At 50.1% G+C, this 13,656-nt stretch overlaps 1 non-coding gene and 1 pseudogene across 1 annotated transcript; one reads left to right on the top strand and one right to left on the bottom strand.

Annotated features, from left to right (window-relative positions):
- Nucleotides 1-3,175: 3,175 nt before the first annotated feature.
- Nucleotides 3,176-3,248, bottom strand: TRNAR-UCU (transfer RNA arginine (anticodon UCU)). Its single transcript has one exon. It is a non-coding gene; the product is annotated as a tRNA-Arg (tRNA).
- A 7,046-nt stretch (nt 3,249-10,294) lies between these two features.
- On the top strand, nt 10,295-12,200 carry LOC146182305 (uncharacterized; annotated as a pseudogene).
- Nucleotides 12,201-13,656: the final 1,456 nt, after the last annotated feature.

Here is a 13,656-nt window from a genome sequence, read left to right as displayed (position 1 = left end):
GGAAGGGGGAAAAGTTCTTGTCACGTATCGCCGTCAGCTAGCTCTATGGCCCCGTACGGGATTCTTTGCTGAATCAGAATCCCTTGATAGCTTCACTAGTCAAGGGGATTGCTGAAGGCTTGTTTTTAAACAGTTGAAAGCCAAGTGTCCCTGTGTGCAAGAAACTGAATTCTTTAATCACCAGGAAATGTATCTGAAGGTCGGCGATTTTTTTTTTGTAGTTTGTGCATTATTATTTCATATTCATATTCCTTCAAATGCATGCCGTTGAATTTTAGATTTTTTAGTGAATGAGTTTAGGTAAAATTCGGCGTTAAATATTTGCGATTGTACCTCACTTCATCGTTAAACAAAAGCCTCAAGTGAGAAACAAAATCTTCCCGCTTGGCTAGTTAGCACTCTGTTGAGCAAAAACAAAATTTAAAAGACGAAATATTTCTATGCACTTTACAGTATCTAATTTGGATATAAATTTTTAGACATTGTCATTGAATATAGTATTTTCAGTCATTCATAATCCAATCTGGTAACAGTAATGCATGTAAGCGCAGAACTCCACTTTTTCAGGATTATATGTATCTTGTGTTTAGAAATATTTTTCTGGAAGAACATGATTGCAGATCTCTTCCCTCCATTCTTCTCGCAATGGCACATCGAAATGTGTATATCGAAGTATGGTGTATTGTGAAGTATGAAGTATTATCCTTTTCATTATACGAGCCACCTCACTGGAATAAAAAGTTGGCTTGGCCACAAAATAAGTGTGCATGTGGAGAAGCCAGCTTCGGCGAGCGATGCGCATTCATAATAATAATTGATCCACGGGAAAGGTAAGTCGCAGTGTCTGTCACACTCCTCCTGTGGACACCTGAACCACGCCGTAAGGGAAGGGAGGACGGTGGGCGTGAAAGCGGAAAGAGGGAAAGGGGTGCCATAGTGGAGGGCTCCAGAACGGCGATGTTTTGTGAAGAAAGGGACAGCGGGCTGTTTCGCTCTGGGCACCTGACCGTCACTGGAGGGTGGCTGCTCCTTGCCCTACGGGGCTGGGTCTGGTAGGTCACTGCCGGTTGCGACGGGGGCTAGCCTGCCGCCGCATTTTTATCTGTTGTAGGCCGCCATTGTATCCGCTACCGTTTCGGTGGTGGACGACGGCTCCTGCGACGCGCGTCTTTCTGTCCCTCTTCTTTTTCTTTTTTCTCTATTTTCTCTTCTGTCCGCACGAGGCTCCTTTTTCTTTCTTCTCTACTTTCTCTTTTCTGTCTGCACGAGGCAGCGGAGGTGGCTCAGCTACAGAGCCAGTAGCAGGCCCATGCATTTTCTTTTTCTTCTTCCTACAGCCACAACAGGCAGCGGAGTGGCTCAGCTACTGAACCAGTAGCAGGCCCGTGCATTTTCTTTTCCTTATTTCTACAGCCACAACAACAATACTACTGTATTTGTTGGAGGGAAGGTGGTGAAGGGTGGCTGTTCCTGGCCCTGATGGGCGGGGGCTAGCCTGCCACCATATTTTTATCTGTTGTAGGCCGTCATTGCACCCGCTACTGTTCCGGTGGTGGACGACGGCTGTTGCGGAGCGCGTCTTTCTCTCCCTCTTCTTTTTCTTTCTTCTCTACTTTCTCTCTTCTGTCCGTACGAGGCAGCGGAGGTAGCTCAGCTGCAGAGCTAGTAGCAGGCTCGTGCATTTTCCTTCTTCTTTCAGTCGCAACAACAGTTCTGCTGCTGAACACCGGTACGCGGATTCAGCCCAAATCGCAGCTATCGCGTTCCGATGGTGGTGGGGTGGAAAAGGCGCCCTTGCACTATTCATGTCAGCGCGCATTAAGGTGCCACTGCTGCGACAAATCGATGAAGTTAGCTAATAGCATCCTCTAGCAATAATATTAAGACGAGAGCCTTTCTTGTCTCATGCTTCGTGTGGTCAGAATGTGTGCGCAGAAATCGTGACTACAAAGTGTGACCAGAAAACGACTTTCGCACCGCCCAAACATCCGTGTAGATGGATAACAATGAAATTATTCACTGATAATTATTCACGATAACTGTGATTTGGTTAGTCGTAATCATTGTTAGTCATATTCGTAGTCATGGTAAGTGATGCTTAGTCATAGGCATGGTCATTCATGGTTCTTCATACTCATGATTAGTCATATTTAGTCATGGTTAGTCATAGTGATGGTTAAGTCATGGTTATAGAGTATAATGCCGTAATAGCTCAGTGTAGATGGCGCTTGTCCACCCAGGCATATCTGAACACTCCAGGAGTTGGCGGAGCTCCGTGTGCAATACAACGCATTAGAAGTGTGGATACACGCTCCTAATCTGACGCGGCTAACTAGCCACGCCGACCGAAGCAGGCGGCCTTGGAGTAAACTTGACTAATAGCCTTTCTTAACTGACATATGCAGACGCGGTCGAGGGTGTGAGTTTGAAAAATTACCCGGAAAGAGCTCTCGAACTTTCTAGAACGGTCGTGGAATTTCTGATATTATTAGTCTCATATGTTCATAATGATGCAACCTATAGTCCGTTACAATTAAGCTAATAACGCAGCAGAAAATATCCATGAAAGGGGGCTTACTAGTCAGTAGCATCAGTTCTCAACGCTGGAATTACCCTCGAAGGGAAGGAAAACCAGACCTTATTCGTGTCTCCCTAAACTGAGAAGTGTCCCTTATCCTGGCGTATGAACACTATGTAAGCCAATTAAAATGAGATGAGTTGAAAGGCATTTATTAAATAGGAAGGCTCATGACCATGGATGGGGGTAACGGGGAGTAAGCAGAGCCTGCAGTGTTTGCACAAGTTGTCGTTTATAATTATATGCAACGCTGCAACGAACGCCGATAAGAGGCAAATGACAGGAGACGAACAGTAGGCTTTAGTCTTTCTTGAAAAAGTGGAAGAGCGCTTTTAAGCAGCATTTCCGCTCAATGAGACCGTAATAAAGCAAATAATTATGATTTATGACTATATTTTTCCTATATATACCAAATTCCCAACAGACCGGTGTTTCCGTGTTTCTTCAACAACGAACCGGAACAGCAGATGTGTTCGTATGGAAGATTGCACATTTTACTGACTGGGCGCCTCTAAATAGTAAATTCACATATTGAAACGCGGTATGTGTGAATGTGACCAGGGTGCATAAAAAATACAGCGACAATTCCCGCCGCATCATCCCTGCCGGGATTCGAACCCGGGACCTTTGGATTAGAAGTCCAACGCGCTTTCCACTGCGCCACAGGGACCACGGTGGCCCATTACTATCGGGGCTTTCGAAAGCGAGAAAATTTGATTAACTGATAGATCGTGGTCACTGCGTGCTGCTTCAGGTCTTGAAAAACGATCGCCACGAACATTGTTTTCAAAGAACGCTTGTTGGCAGACATAAAAACAATCATGAACGCGGATTCGCTACTCGATGGCGTGAGGCAAGTGACAGGTATTTTGAGGAACCCGAGGTGGCACCTCTTGTGTTTTTAAGGTGTGGAAGAGTGAATAAAAATTAGTTTGGTTTAGCTCTGGTTGAATTGCAAAAGCAACGACGGAATCACTCTTCAACCAAGGCATATGGACGTGCCTGCGTGTCGTAGGGGTAACTGATTCTGGCTGATTCTGATATCACCCTCTCATATGAAAGGAGCGACCCGAGTTGGCAACTCCTGCCCGTGGCATAGAGGTAACGTGAATTCAAATGTCATGGCAGGCTGATTCTTTTCATGAGGAGACCGTAGTTACGCCTCTTCACGGCTGCGGCCACCCGAGGTCTCGCTTCGGCTGTCGTAGTGTTGCTTTCGCAATAAAAACTATACTCATCCCACCCAGGGAACGAGGCGCCTCATGTATTCGCCCCAGGCTTCGTTAACCGGGCGGTGAGCTGCCCATTCCTGCTGTCGGCTAGGGAACTTATGGCAAAGCAATGACAAGGTGAGATGGGACTCGAACCCGGGACCCTGGTACCGCAGGTCAGTCACGCTGCAATATGTTTGTCTTTCGCATAATGCGGTAGTTTGTGATTGGCCCGCCGTGACTTCTCAGTGTTCACGGCACTCGACTGCTGACCTTGAGGCAATGTGGTCGTTTTTCTTTTCTTCTTTCATTTCTGCGCAGCATAGCTTATGCGCGAGCACAGACTGTGAAATTCAGCACATGGTGCAAAATTTCGCTTCGTTTGCTCTGCAGAAGATAGCTTGAGTGCTTCGAGACAAGCTCATTCACGTTCGTGGCAACGTGAATATATTTCGGAACGAAAGGCCTGTTGTCCTACAGCGCCGTCTCCGCCCTCGTCACCAGCATGAGCTGTGTGCCCTGGACGATTCTAAGTTTTGCTGAAATCATGTATGCGGACTAATCAATGTACATTTTGTCAAGATAGCAATATTGTCACGTGCCACGCAGCAGTGGAGCAGGACCTAGCGCTCTCGACTACTACCAATAATGCGGGATACAATCTCGGCCGCGGCGGCTGCTCTTCGGTGGAGGCGAATCAATGCGCCCGTGTGCTGTGCGATGTCAGTGCGCGTTAAAGGGCCATTGTCCAGAATATGGCACTTTAAACAAACAAGACCAAAGCTTCGATAAAGTATCGGAGATAGTCTGCAAAATACTACAGTGATGCGCGCTCCGGAAAGTAGCAAAAATAAAAATCAAAGCTCTCTCATGCTCCCCTTCAGAAAGCTTGGGTCCCGACTTTCTACTCTGGTCAGTCGATCCTCGGCGGTGACGTCACAAGCGGAGATAGCATCCATTGGTTCATCTATCCGGCTGAAGGGTGGGCGGAGACCATTAACTGTGTGAGCCTCTCGCTGCGCGCTTCCCTTGCCCGATTAGTTGTCGCGCACGCGGAGTCCCTGCTCCGAGATAGTTCTGTCTGCTGCGTCATTCCTACAGCCTACCTTTCGTTCGCACAACAGACAGCTCCGCACCGCACACCTTGTCGCTCGTCTGCATTTCAGCAGTTCAGCAAAGGCAGGGCCATGACGCGTATGTGACGTACTCCAGCGGACGTCACGCCTTCCTGCAAACGGGAGGAGAAAGATGAATTTGGCTAGACGGACAGGCAGGATAGTAAAAAACCTCTTTGAGGGAATGGGAGGAAATCTACACGGCAAAATCGATTAACTGATTTGCCTGCAACTGCGCCATTAATTACTCTTTTGAAAAAATATTTGCAGCCTTGCGTTCCGGAGGCTAGGGGTCACACTCACCGGGGAAGAAAATATATTCGACCGGAAGGCGGACCGTGGCCTTGAAAGAACCCCAAGTGGTCGAAATTTCCAAAGCTCTCCACTAAAACGTATCTCATAGCCTGATTAGCTTTGGAATGTTGAACCCCATAAATCAAACAAATATTCTCATGTCTTATACTTATTTTTGTGAGTTTATGCAGGAAACAGGCTCGTTTTATAGTTTTCATGTTTTTTTGTATTTTTTTTTTTACCATTTTGTAGAGGAAAGTAAGGCTTCGGCAAATGTAGGGGAGCTAGTTGCGGAGTCGAAAAACGCTGACATCGTCGTTAGGACACTAAATATATCGACATTTTCAAAGTGGCTGTCCTAGTCTATATGGTGTCCCTTGAACTGAAACGTGCTAAATAAAAGAAGAAAAGGGAGCTTGTTGGCGGTGCCCGGAGGTGGATGCCTGCTCTCGTGGAGAGAGATGATGCAGTCCGGTATGCGGAATGATTCGACGGACTCACCATTTTGTTTGTTTGAAATTTGGTTAGGGCACCGCTTTATCTCCGGAGGAAGGATGCTGATGTGATCTTGAATTAGCAAAATTCTGGAGACCGGTCAACGCATTTCCCAACGTCAAAGATTCCATGCAAGATGACCTGCACACTGGCCCTCCTCATGGTGCTGCTCATTGGTCCATCGGTGTGCTGGCGGAGGGCGTATAGCAGCGTTTAGTACGGCGCTCTGCCTTTTTATTATTCTGTGTCGGATTACTTGGCGATTCCCCAATAATTTTGGTGTTTCAACTTCTCAAGTCTGTGCTGTTCAGTTTCTATGTGACCGTGGAACGCGCGAACCCCGTGTACCACTCCATCGCTTCTCGCTGTGGCCCGTACACGCTAAGCCTGACTGCATAGGCCGTCCGCGTCGGTCGAACTCCCGTAACACATCATCATATCGCAGCCAATGGACCCGTCCTATTGGCCAAACCAAAAACCTCCCGCTGCTCTTCTCTAGCGACATCAGCCTGAACCCTGGACCCGGTAAACTTCCTGTGTGTCCTCGGTGTGACCGTGTTGTTTACGACCACGTTACTGCGCTCCAATATGCGACCTATGTGACCGCTGGTTGCATTGCAGATGTGAAGGAATTACCCTCCCTACCTACCATCGACTGGCCACATCGTCGTCACAGTGGTTCTGTACAACGTGCTCACTGCCATCATTTGACGACTCGCTCTTCTCTCCTGCCCGTCATGCCATCGGCTCGCTCCAACGCCCAGGCCACCAACTGCAGATTCAACACTCTGCAGTGCGAAGCAGGCAGCTGTGTCTAGGGACCTCTCATTTTGGTTCTCGAATGTTCGCTCCGTCCGAAAAGAAAAACCTGAACTCCAGGCCATAATGGCATCCATGCCCAGCTCCATATTTGCCCTGTGTGAAACCTGGTTGGATAACTCAGCGTTTGATAGCCAAGTAGTCGCACAGGATGTATAAACTGTCTTCCAGAAGGACCGCTTATTTTCCCGCGGTGGAGGCGTTTTGGTCTTCGTACCTCGTTCGCTATCCTACCGTCGCGTTCACAGCCTTGAGTTCGACGAGCTTGAGGCGATTTTCGCTGAAATTTCCTTCCATCGGCAGAAGTACCTGGTGGCCTGTGTGTACTGCCTTCCCGCCCAACGTGCCGAGTCTTACCATTTGCTGCGCTCCACGATCGAACACCGCACCTCCCTGCACGAATGTTTACATATTTGGTAATTTCAACGCTCGCATTGGTTGGAGTGACGCCACTACTCCCATCCCTTGTGATGCCATATCGGAATGCCTCTTAGAAATAATGGACACCGCCTGCCTAACACAGCTGTGCACTGACCCCACATATTTGTCGCACAATGGTGCTCCCTCATACCTGGATCTTTGTTTTACCTCCAACCCTGCCTTTGTCCGCGAGTGCAATGTCGTCAGCAGTCTGGCTTGCTCTGACCACCGGGTAATTCAGCTAGACACGCTGACATATGTACCTGTTCGTGGCCCTCATACACCGCTGATGCACTGACCTGGCTCATGTTGCTGATGCCTTAGGACATTGTGCTCTCCGAGCCAGACATTGATAACATGTACGACATGTATATACCTCATTGCGCCTCGCCCTTGCCTCTGACACTGTACCATCGAGACGAGCTCGACGCAAACGCCATTCCCCGTGGATCACGAGAGACATCATAGCCTTGTACAGACAGGAAAAAAAAAAGGTGTTCCGGTAGGCCCGTGAAATTCTGTTGCCGACCTTCTCGCTTCCAAAGAGCACCAGCGTGTCCTAAAAAAAAAACGGATTCAGGTGGTTCATCGGGCGTTTGTAAAAGGCATTGCTGCTCGCGCAGTAAAGGAACCTAAGCTTTTCTGGTCATATGTTAACTCACAGCGGCAGAAATCGCAGTGCCCCGCCTTCCAGATTGATGGAGAGACTGTAGGCTCTCCCGGTTGCATCTCAGAAGCATTCAACAAACACCTTTCTTCCATTTGGACAGACCATTCCATTCCTGAATTCCACCTGCCATCGTTACCAGGAGTGACCCTTCCAAATCACATGACTACCTTGTCCTCTCTCGACATAACTCCTGACAATGTCATTGAAGCTTGCTCCCACATCCGACCGTTCCAGAGCCCTGGACCTGATGGCATCCATCCCCTGCTGTTACAGCGTACGGCTTTTATGTGGCGCCATTGATGTCCAAGATGTTTCAGCCTATCATAGATGCTGCAGTGGTGCCTTCTGCATGGATTGTGGCTCACATCACCCCAATTTACAAAGGGCATAGGGCACGGGGTGACCTCCTGTCTTCGTATCGCCCAGTTGCATCAACATCTATCGTATGCCGCACATTTGAACGAATTCTGAACACCAAGATCCGCAGCCACCTGGAATAAAAACAGCCTCTTGTCTCCGGTGCAACACGGTTTTCGTCAGCAGCGCAGCTGCGAGACAGCTCTCGGTGTGCTAGTCCAGACAGTCATTGCCCACCTTGACAACCAGACACCTTGCGAACTCGTTATTTTTCCCGTGCGTTTGATCATCTCCCGCACCATAGGCTCCTCTCCAGCGCTGCAGCCAATGGGCTCTCAGGGTCTGTGTTCTCTTGGCTGGAGTCCTTTGTCCGTGGCAGAACTCAGCGCGTTGTAAATTTTGAGAGGCCACTTCCACGTCTAGCGCCGTTCTGTCCAGTGTACCCCAAGGCAGTGTTCTTGGCCCTACTCTCTTCTCCATCTTCATAGACAGTATTACTATCCATCTAGGCTGCCTCTCGATTCTCTATGCTGATGACATTTCGTTACTGCAGCCGATCCGCACTCTAGCAGAATACTCCGCTCTTCAAAACGACCTCAATACCTGTCACTCCTGGGCACTACAACATTAGTTGCTCTTAAATATCATGAAGCCGTTCACAATGACCTTCTCAACCCTTTGTCTCTCTCGCCTTATTCCACCTGCGTTGACCATTGGAAGCCAAGCCCTTCAGCGCGTGACAACCACGACAGTGTTTGGCATTGAATTGGATGCACACTTGTCATTTTCATGCCATATGTTCACCGAACACTTGCAGAATCCAGGCGCATGCTGGGTTTCATCACCCGCCTCAGAGCAGGCATGCCTCCCAGTGCGTTTCCGGACCTCTACACGGCATTTGTGCTTCCCATAGTGGAGTACTGTTGTGCAGTCTGGCTACCAAACTCTGCTGCTTTACGTATCCGTCTTGCCAGTGTTCAGCGACGCGCAGCATATACCTATTATTATCGGTCTATTCCAAGAAATCAACGCCTACCTTGCGTAAAAGTCTCATCTGCGGCTCTTCGACACGCATCCTGGCAGCCCCTCTCCTCACACGTACAAGCTTCTACGATGCGCCTCTTTTGCCGTCTTGCCTTACCAGGCCAGCAAACACTGATTGATGGCCCACGCCCCAACCGCCGCACTGGTACCTGGTACCCTCCAACCGCTTCTCGCACGCACTGTGCGCCACGAACAGTCCTAGCTCTTACGTGCCGTCTCTGTGTGACGACGGTTGCCTGCTACCATCGCCGGATCTTTCCCACCTTAAGCCTTTGATGTCTAGACCATTGCGAAGGCGGCGCAACGGCTCTCGTAATTTCATCCTCTTTCTTCCTCCATCCCTCATCTCATTCCCTTTCATCTCCCAATTTCACCTTTCTCCTTTCACATCTCACGTCTTGAACACCTTGGGCCCCAGGTCAAGGTCAGCAAGCCGCCCTGACATGGGCAGTACCAACGTTAATGGAAAAAGGTTCTTAGTTCTATTAACGTTGGGCAGTATACTGCCTTTTGCTACCCATGCATGCCTGGGCCACCCGCCATGAATGCTAAATAAAGTATTATTATTATTCCCTGGTTTCGGTATAAAAGTTACCTTGGCGTACTTCCACGTTTCCGGTAATGATCCTTTATTCCAGCATTCGTTGGCGAAGTTGGTAAGTTGGGAGAGAGTTTTGATCTAGGTTTCTCAGCGTACTATTTGGGATCCCACCCGCGCCGGGTGCCGAGGGCGTGCGGATTTTGAATTACTGCTCGAACTTCCGCCTCCGTTATGTCGGAGTCGAGAGCCTGGGAGAGTTTTTAGAGCGTGCTTAGTCCCGCCAGGTGGCGCCACTTGTTCACGTCGTCTAAAGCGGACTTGCACTGAAATATCGCCTTGCGCTTCCCTTGACTATGGTCACAGGAAATATAAACCTCGACAGTGCGCGTCAGCAGCTGGAAAAACTTGCACGTCTTCCGGCTCGCGCCCGCGGAGGGGTCGCCTCCGTAATGCATGCAGTGGTGGCGCTGTACGTAGTCGAGATGCGATCGGCCGGCGGGTGCGCGCGCCCGGACGGGACAGAGTGACGGTTAAGCTCCTTGCTAACCTCCCGGACTCAACATACCTGAGCCTTCTACACTATTTCAACGCCATATGGGAAGGGGGCACACCTCTCCCAATGGATTGGAAAACCGCATTAGTCACCTTCGACCCATTTTATTGACTTCTTGTGTGGGGAAGTTGATGGAAACCATGGTCAGGGACCGACTCTCTCAATATCTAGAGCTTAAACCCGCCTTTGCGGACACAATGTGCGGTTTCCGCCCACACCGGTCCGCACAGAGCGTCCTGCTCCAACTTCACAAAGAAGTCTTGGCTCCGGTCGAATACCCCAGTAGCGACAAGGTGGTCCTCGCCTTGGACCTCAAAGGGGCCTTCGACAATGTAACCCACGACATCATCCTCACACATTTGTCGCAGACAAACTGTGGACACAACACGTTTAGGTACATCCGACAGTTCCTCACTGATCGGCAAACCTATATACGTATCCAAGACCAGGAGCATGGCCCTTACCCTTTGGGTACGCGAGGAACTCCACAGGGAGCGGTACTCTCTCCCCTCCTATTTAACCTCGCCATGGCTCACCTCCCCCCATTGCTTAATGATGTCTCAGGCATCAGGCATGCTCTGTATGCCGACGACATCACGCTCTGGGCAACACATGGGTGGGCAGATCGAGGCCAACCTGCAACAAGCGGCGACTATCGTGGACGGATATGCTCGTCGCTGTGGCCTGGAATGCTCTCCGACCAAATCAGAATTCGTACACCTCCGGCCCAACCCGAAGTGTACCACTAAAATTGCCCTTGCCCTTGCTAGCGGCCCCATCCCTGAACGAAATGAGATAAGAGTGTTGGGACGCTTTATTCACTGCAATCGCAAGATTGACACAACCTTGCAGAAGCTCCGCAAGAGTGGAGACCAGGTGGGCCGTATGGTCCGTCGGATATCTAACAAACGGGGGGGGGGTTACGATGCAAAGACGCCCTGAGGCTGGCCAATGCATTCGCGACCAGCCGGATACTCTATGCGGCACCCTACCTCCACTTGCGGAAATGCGATGAGAGCGCCCTAGAGGTGATCCTTCGCAAAATTTATAAGCGCGCCCTCGACCTCCCCATAACGACGTCCACTCAAAGGCTCATTGCTCTAGGAATGACCAACACGTTTTCAGAGTTGCAGGAGGCGCACTTCAGCAACCAATACTTGCGGTTAAGCAAATCACCTGCAGGCAAACGCCTCCTAGACCGCCTGCACATTGCTTACAATGCGCGAACAGAGGGACGAACCGAAGTTCCAGAGGACTGGCGCTACGCGCTCAAGGTTCGACCTCTGCCACAAAACATGACAAAGGAGACTCACGAGGGGCGTCGCATAGCGCGTGCGGCGAACCTAAAAGAGCGCTACGGCTCTCGTCACGGAGTCATCTACACGGATGCTGCTGGCCCACACCATGGAGGGTGGTACGCGGCCGCGGTCATCCACCAGAACACATACATTCAGGGACTCACTTTCCGCGCCCCAAACATCACACACGCAGAGGAGGTCGCCATAGCGCTGACCGCTACAAAGCATGACTCCAGTGTTATTATCACTGACTCCCGGGGAGCTTGTCGAAATTTAGAGCAAGGGCGCATTTCGCAACGCGCCACCGAAATCCCCCGCAGATGCGAGTACCGGGATCGCCCGGACACACGTGTCGTCATCTGGGCACCAGCACATGCGGGACTCGAGGGGAACGAGGCCGCAGACGCCTCAGCCCGCGCGCTTAACCACCGGGCATCGCCTCAACTCCCGCCGCTTGAGGAACTGGAACCCAATCCGGCCATTACCTACAAAGAAATTGCTGACTTGTACAAAACTCGACACTGTCTTTCCCCCCCCCCCCCCCCCCCCTCCCCCCGCTAAAGGACTAACTAAAACTGAGGAACACGAATACACGTCCTTCGAATGCCCGCACTGTGGGTGCGCATTTTCAGATGTGTACCATATGGTGTGGGCTTGCCCCTCTAACCCCGCTTACTCCCCTTTCCCTTCACCCACCCGAGAGAGCTGGGAGGCTGCCCTGCTCGGCTGCTCTACCTTGGAGAGCCAACGTGCTCTCGTGGCTAGGGCCCGAGGTGCCGCGGAAGCCACAGGAGTCCCGGACTAGGGGCCCCTCCTAAACTTTGTAAGAGGCTGGCCCTTAAGGCCTGCCTCCCACTTTTTTTTTTCTCTCTCTCTCATGTAAATATTATCTAATAAATGTTTTTCACCACCACCGGGCGAGCTGCTAATTTGGTCGCTTGCAATTTCGCGCTTTCGTCGGCCTCTTGTTTTTCTTAATTTGCGCACATGAATAGTGCGTTATAATTATCAGAAAAAGGTTGCCGTTTAACGTTGCTATTAATTACGAATCCACAACGTTCTAAGTGTGCATGCAGCATTCACTCCAGCTTTTTTTTTTTTTTTTTTTTTTTTTTTTTTTTTTTGCTTTCCCACATTGAACGGGACTCTGGAAGACATGCGCAGGGGCAGTTCTTTTTTTACATTTTCGTGGTGTAGATGCAGTGTAGGCGCGATTACGGCGCATATTATTATTTGCGAACACATTTCTCTTCACTATTTTTGAAGCGAAAAGCTTCACTACGAGGGTCGGAGCCGAGCTTCGCGTATGCCGCGACCGAGTGACGTCACAGCCAAAGCCAGCTGCACAGCCCCCTCTCCAAGCTCTGCCGGCGTTGCCTAGCAACGCTGAAGAGGTGTGCAACTCCTCATTAAAAGCTCTGCCTTTCCTTTCCTGTAAACGAATTACAGAACACCAGTGAACTTAGACGCGCTCGACATGGAAGCGAGGGAGAGTTTAGCTGCTGGGGAACGGCGCAGAAGACTGGAGAAATTAACTTCTGATCCCGAGGTAGTCACTGCTTTTCGCTACGCATGTCCAGGCAGGAGCGATGGTGTACCGTCGAAACTCACACTTGCCTGAGAAAGTGCGACCAATAGCGCGCCTTTCCTTTCCTGTCGCAACTAACACCGGTAAGAGGCAAACGATGAGAAGCAGATCATAGAAGAGGAAGGGTAGGCTTTCGTCATTTTCCTCTTCAGAGACATCTAAGAGACTAATTTTTATGGCTAGTGTATAGACCTTTTTAGTTTCGATGCCTGGGTGCAGCCATCTTAGTTTGATGGTGGCGCCCCGTATGAGCCAAACTGCGGAACGTCCGCTGCGGCGCCTCTTGACGCCATCTTGGGCTGTGCTGTGCGTGTTGATGCTGCTGCGCGGCAGTGCAAAAGTGCTGTTTCGCGGTGCTCGTGAAAGCTATCCGACACCTTGGTGCTATTTGTGCTTTGTTTGAGCACGCCAGGAAACCGTATACTATCCGTTTGACATAGCGGCTGCTGTTGGAAACAGCACAGCGGCCGGGGTGGCTGCGAAGGACTGCGCTCCACTTCTGCAGTGAGGATGTATCTGTTATATCTTTCACGATACATATACTTTCAATTATATTTTATTATCGCAATGGTAACTGCACACACAAACTCACAGCGAATGAACCGTATGGGCAGCTACCGAATTCGGAATGCAGATACTGCGAAAGATGCTTTCCAGTTATCGCCGCAGTGAT

Source organism: Amblyomma maculatum, chromosome 8, assembly GCF_055883805.1.
Source record: "Amblyomma maculatum isolate TAMU_Amacu chromosome 8, ASM5588380v1, whole genome shotgun sequence".
NCBI classification, from domain to species: domain Eukaryota; kingdom Metazoa; phylum Arthropoda; class Arachnida; order Ixodida; family Ixodidae; genus Amblyomma; species Amblyomma maculatum.
The sequence above is the reverse complement of the archived record's forward strand: the minus strand, read 5'-3'. Positions and strand labels throughout refer to the sequence as shown.